Here is a 5988-nt window from a genome sequence, read left to right as displayed (position 1 = left end):
AGATGAGAAGGCAGGGAGAAGTCTGCAGAGGAAGAATCCTGCTCTCAGGTTGCCCGTGCTTTTAGGAAATCTATAGGAAGCGTAGGGAAGCTCAAATTTGTGTGCAATGAGCAGATGAGAAAGGGCTTGGGATCAGGTGGTGAATGGCAAACCCCTCCACCCATGTGCTCCCCACCCCCATTACTTCCTCTTCTCTGGGCTGCAGGGATGGGATTCAGCTCTCCTAAATTCAGAGGTCTGCAGAGTAGACACCTCAGTCTGATCTCACTGCCCTTTTCTCCCTGGGCAGGCACTGGAAAGGAATAGGCACTCCATGGGCAAATCCCATCTGACCCATCTCAGCCATCTCCACCAGAAAGAGGGGCACTCCTCTCAGCATAGGCTCTGTCTGTTGGCTAGGGAGGAAGCTCAGAAGGAGATATTTAATTTGAAGTGTCTACATCTGAGTGGGTGAATCTTATCCAAAGCACCCACCTCGTGCTCAGGAAGAGCTGAGTACGGAAGACCGGCTGGATGACTTTGCTTCTCACCTAAATCCCTTGAACCCTTCCTTGTGGATTGAGTGGGAGCTGGGCTCTCCCTCTTCATAGCATCCTGGGGCTCAGCTGAAAGGTGTGCCCGAGCACAGTCTCATGTGGAACCTGTGGGGCAGCAGAGAAAATTGTGGCAAAAATCTGAAGACTGGGACAAAAGGAGAATGCATGGGAATATAAGTATATTGCAAAATATTGGAATATTGCAGGAATATTACAAAACTACCAAAGGAGCCACTGGCAGGAGGCGACAGGATGGGTGGCAGATGTTGCTGGCACCTGGACTGGCAGGTCTTTGAGAAGCACATCTAGGTACAGCTTCTCAGAAAACCCAGATCAGGAGACAAAGGGCTCAGGAGATAAAATCCTGATGACTCACAGAGGGGTGTGGCAGGATGGAGAGACTCACTGTCCCTGTCAGCTCCTGATGAGTGAAAACCACCATATTTGAACCTGGAGAGTGTCACTCAGGAGACTGGGTGAGCACTGGGCAGCCAGTGTTCCTGGTCCCCTGCGCCAGCAGGAGGAATCATGGCCAGATCAGGAGGATATAAACTTCTCAGTGCTTAGAGTTGTGTGAGTTTGACAATATGAGGGAGTGACTTTCATTTTGTAAAAACAAATCACTCTTCTCCTCTTATCAGGTCTGGCGCTGAACTTTGTTGCATTTTTATTCATGCTGCAGCATTATTTCTTACAGCAGAGAAACAAGTCTGGACTTGGAAATGTGCTTGGACAAATTCTTCTGATCTTGAAAGGGTCCTAAGGCAGCCTGGTGGATTTGGATTTATAACCCCACTGTGGTGTTAGCTATATCAGAGTCTAAGGTTACCCTGCACCTTCCAAGTGCACAAACATCCAAGTGGGAGAACTTGTGGATTGAGGTAAAGACAGTTTAAAAGGTAAAGCAAAAGCCACACATTCAAGCAAAGCAAAACATGGAATTCATCCACCCTTTCCCGTGGGCAGCCAGGTGTTCAGCCATCCCCAGGGAAGCAGGGCTGCCATCACACCTAACACTGACTCGGGAAGATGAATGCCATCACTCTGAATGTCTCCCCTTCTTTCTTCTTCCCCCAGCTCTGTATGCTGAGCTGTGGTCTGGGGTATCCCCTGGGGCAGTTGGGATCAGCTGTCCCAGCTGTGTCCCCTCCCAGCCCCTTCGCTGGGCTGAGGGGCAGAAAAGGCCTGGGCTCTGCGTAAGCTCTGCTGAGCAACATCAAAAACATCCCCATGGTATCAACACTGTTTCCAGCACAAACACGAAACACGGCCCCACACCAGCTTACTGTGAAGGGAATTAACTCTGCCCCAGCCAAAACCCCCACGTCACCTCACCTGCCTTGCACAGGGTGCAAGGACCAGAGACTTTTGACACATCCCAGTCACACCTGGGAGCTGGCTTAGAAGGCGGTGACCCTTGGTTCTGCCAACACCTGAAAGCCAGAGGGCTTTGATCAGGGCTTTATCCACCCACCTGTTGCCAGGATCCAGAAAGAGGCAGGTGGATGGTTTGACCCACTCGGAGATGTGATGGAACACTGGGTTTGTGCCTCCTGCAGAGGCCAGTGAGACCTCTGGAGATGTTGCTTTAATTCCTCAAATGGCTTTGGCAGACATGGGTCAAATGACTTAAAATGAGGTCCTTCCAAAGGCACAGAGGCTGGACTCCATCCCTAGGGGCTGAATTTTAAATGGTGGGCAGCCTGAACGTGACAAAAAGTCACAAACAGATAAGTGGGGATGAGAAATATGGCTCAGACCGTTTGTTTTAGAGGAGACCAGAGGCGCAGTCTGGACTTAGATATGTGTTTGTACACACATGGGAAAAATTTATATTGCTACTAAAACTGGAATTGCTGCCCTGTCAAGACATTACCACGCTGACTCTGGAGGAGTGAGGCTGCATACTGTAATAGGCTTGGGAGGTTTATTCCGTGCCTTGCAGATGTGGGACTGTTGACACAAACCTAGAATTGGTACCTCTTTTAGAAAATTGCCATTATGAGAAGACTCATTAGAGATAATATTCTCATTTCCTTTCTGGCAGCAAGTCTGCCAGCTAAAATAAACAGTAGGATGCTTTTCACTGAGAGGAAAAGATATATTCCTGTGTTGTAATCCAAAGGGATAAAATGCATTCATTTTTCAAAGCAGCGCAGGTCATTTATCTGCGTTGCGGCTTTAGCATAGGTAAGATTTTAGTTTCCACAGCCTTAGGTCTTGATGGGAGTCTTCCAGTGGGCAGGCTGCAGCTTTCATGTTGGTTTTGAGCCGTGCTCTGCAAGAGTTCCCAAATTTCAGGTTCAGTTAGCAACCCTGAGGTCCCTTATTGTTAACAAAGGATTGTAAAGGTTCAGTAAGCCTGAGGTGAGCATCACATGGGCCAGGTTTAAGAAAGCTCTTTGGTTCTTAAGAAAGTAATATTACCTGGGGTCAAGGCAGGCTAAAGGTCTGGAATTTTCTGAGACAGAGTGAAATGTGAGGGATGTGCCAAGTCACGATGCCCACTGCCTGTGCTTTGTCCAGTTTGGGTGCTGCAGTTCATCCCAAAATGAGGATGTTTACTTCTCCATGTAACCCGGCTTTGCCAATGGGATTTTGGAGAGACTTTAGAGGACTAAAGCTTCTCCCTTGGCCAGCAATCCCTCATGCCTGGCTTTGGCCCAGGACAACCCTTTTCTTGTCCCAGTTAGAAAATCGCCTTGCCCTGAGGGGAGAGATGTTTTCATTGCTTCCCTCACGCTGCGGTGCCCCGAAGAGCACACACGAGATAACATTGTGTTCACATTAAAAAAACCCTAATTCCTGGTACTGCAAATCTGTGACAACTCACCAACGAGCCTGTGCTCTTTGGGAAAGAAAAACAGTGCTGACCCTGGCTCGGGAGCACAAGCCCAGCTCCTGTCACCAGCCACTGGGAGCTGGGAGAGCTTAGTGCTTGTTGAGCCGCTCATGCAGGGGACACCCAGCTCCCCAGGGACCCCCAGCTGGCTCTTTCTGTCCTAAATCATCAAAGCCTGGCACTGCAAATGCCTGCCAGTGTGTGCACAGGTGTTTGCCTGTTGAATGCCACCTCCTTGTTGCTGGGGAAGGGCTGCAGCACGTGGCCACGGGTCAGCGCTCAGCAAAGCACGTTGCAAGTGGAGGCTGGTAGCTCCTGCTGAAAGCCCAACTCCCAGTATAAAGCCAAGGATGGGCCACACTCCACTGTGGACATCTGCTGTGTGGCTCTGGAGTCTGTCACGCTGGGTGCTGATGTGCTGCTGGAGTGAGGACAGAGTCTCAAGCCCCAGGACTCTTCCATGGCTTCTGCCCACCCTTTGCTAAGGCAAAACATTCCAGGTAACGTGGGAAAGACATTTTGCCTGAACAGAGGTAAAAGTCCTCAGGATTTGGCTTCAGAGATAAAGAGAGAGAGAGAGAGAGACTCCTTTTAATTGTATTCCTACCCAGGATCCTCTTTCTTGTTTAAAGAAGGTATGTGAAACAAATGAGGGTTCCTGCTTTGCTTCAGCTGGCTGACACATCTCATCCTCTCTCATCCTCCCCAGAGAACTGTGCTGGCCCTCCTGCAATGCACTGGGCTGTGGCCTCTTTCCCAGCCACGCTTTCAACTGGGACCACAACTTGCTGGAAGCCTTTTTTAGGATTCCCATGAAGAATAAATCAAAACAACAGAATCAGACCAAAAATTAATTACTTTTCCATCCGTTGAAAGTTTAAAAAACTCCCCAGCACCCTCTTTCATTCATCAGTCTGTTTTCTATCTGCTTTTGACCATCACCTGGTTTATTTAAAAATAAAATACAGGCAAGTGTTTTGATTATCTATTGTTGAGAAACTATTAATTCAAGGAAATGTTTGCAGTGGAAGGAAATTTAAGTTGAGTAAGATTTAATCTTGGAATAGTCCTGGGAGCAGTGGGAGTGCCTGCAGGGCTGGCAGCATGGGATGTGATGGCCGTGACACCCTCCCCTGCCTCTGGGATGAGCATCACCCCGGTCCAGCACACCCCAGGAGTTGTCCATGAAACACACAGCTATTCCTGCTCCCCAGAGAGCCAAAAGTTTCATGGAAAAAGGTCCCTTTCTGTCTCATTCGGGGTCATTGCTCCGGTCCAAAAGAGAACAAGGAGAGAGGAGTGAGAGTGACCCCCAGCTCCACATCTTTATGCAGAGTGGGAGCATTTTCTGATGTGCAAAATTGCTGCATTTCCACAGAGGGTGTCTGAAAGCAGGTTATTCCTCAGATTTTCTCTGCTGATGCCTGATATATTTTTCAAATACAGATGTACTTCCAACATCTCAACGTAGGGTAGGATCTGAGCCCAGGGTTTGACCCACCTCATCAGTATTACAATGACAGAGGCCATTTGGGTCACTCAGGCCTGGGTCAGATGTCCCCACCATCCTCACTGGTCAGGGGTATTCAGAGCCACACAGCAGGACCATCTTCAAGGCTCATTTCTGTGCCTTGAGACAGGCCCTTCCCTCCCCAAGCCCAGAGTCCCAGATCTGTAATGCCTGGGGTGACAACAGGCAGAGAGGAGATATCCTCAAATGCTTTCTCAACTCATAGCCCAGCTTAGCTGGAATAAAAGAATAGTAATAGTAAATAGTGGTAGAAAAGGCAATGGTAATAGTATTAGTAAATAGTAATAGCAGTAGCAATGGCAATAGTAATAGTAACAGTATAAATAATGGTATAAACAACAACTAAATAAATGATAATAGGGATGAGGGGGAAAATCAGTCTCTTTAACCTGAGAAATGCAGTTTTCACCTAGAAAAATCTAAATTCGTGCTTCTGGAAAACTTCTGCAATGTCTATCTTACTTCAAGGGCTCCGGTGCCAACAGGAACCAAGTGAGAAACGCGAGCAAGGCAGAGCAGGAGCTGATGTGACAGCAAAGACTGAACTGATTTTAATTTACCCAGACAGCCCTGACATCCCTGCTTGCCCAAAGGAAGCTGTTACTAATGGGCTGGGTGACACACTGCAGCAGGTCCTGAACCTGGGCTCTCAGCTCAGGGAAGCAACACGTATCCCTCCCTGGGAGAGACTCCACGTCCATCCCAGAGCACAGCTCACTCATCAGCAGGGAGAACAGGAGAGGATGAACGAGGAGGGACCAGGTGCTCCCAAGGTGGAGGAAGCTTTGTGCCGAGGTGACCTCTGAAGGCTGAGCCTGGTTCAACCTCATCACACTGATTGCCAGAGCAGAGCAGGACAGGCTGCTGCTCCCCCCCTCTCCACCCCCAACATCTGTGGTGCAGATTAGGGTTTTAAGGAGGTGAATAACAATGTCTGTGGGACCCAGGAGAGACATGTCTCAGCAGGATTGCAGCTGCCAAAGAAACACTTCTGCCAATCGTATTTATCTGTGTGCTTTGCTCAACGCTAAAGGCAGACAGAGACAGGGACTCATGCACCCTCCATTCCTCCTAGAAAC

The sequence above is a fragment of the Myiozetetes cayanensis genome, unplaced genomic scaffold, assembly GCF_022539395.1.
Source record: "Myiozetetes cayanensis isolate MyiCay16 unplaced genomic scaffold, myiCay2020 scf5-8, whole genome shotgun sequence".
NCBI classification, from domain to species: Eukaryota; Metazoa; Chordata; class Aves; order Passeriformes; family Tyrannidae; genus Myiozetetes; species Myiozetetes cayanensis.
The sequence above is the reverse complement of the archived record's forward strand: the minus strand, read 5'-3'. Positions refer to the sequence as shown.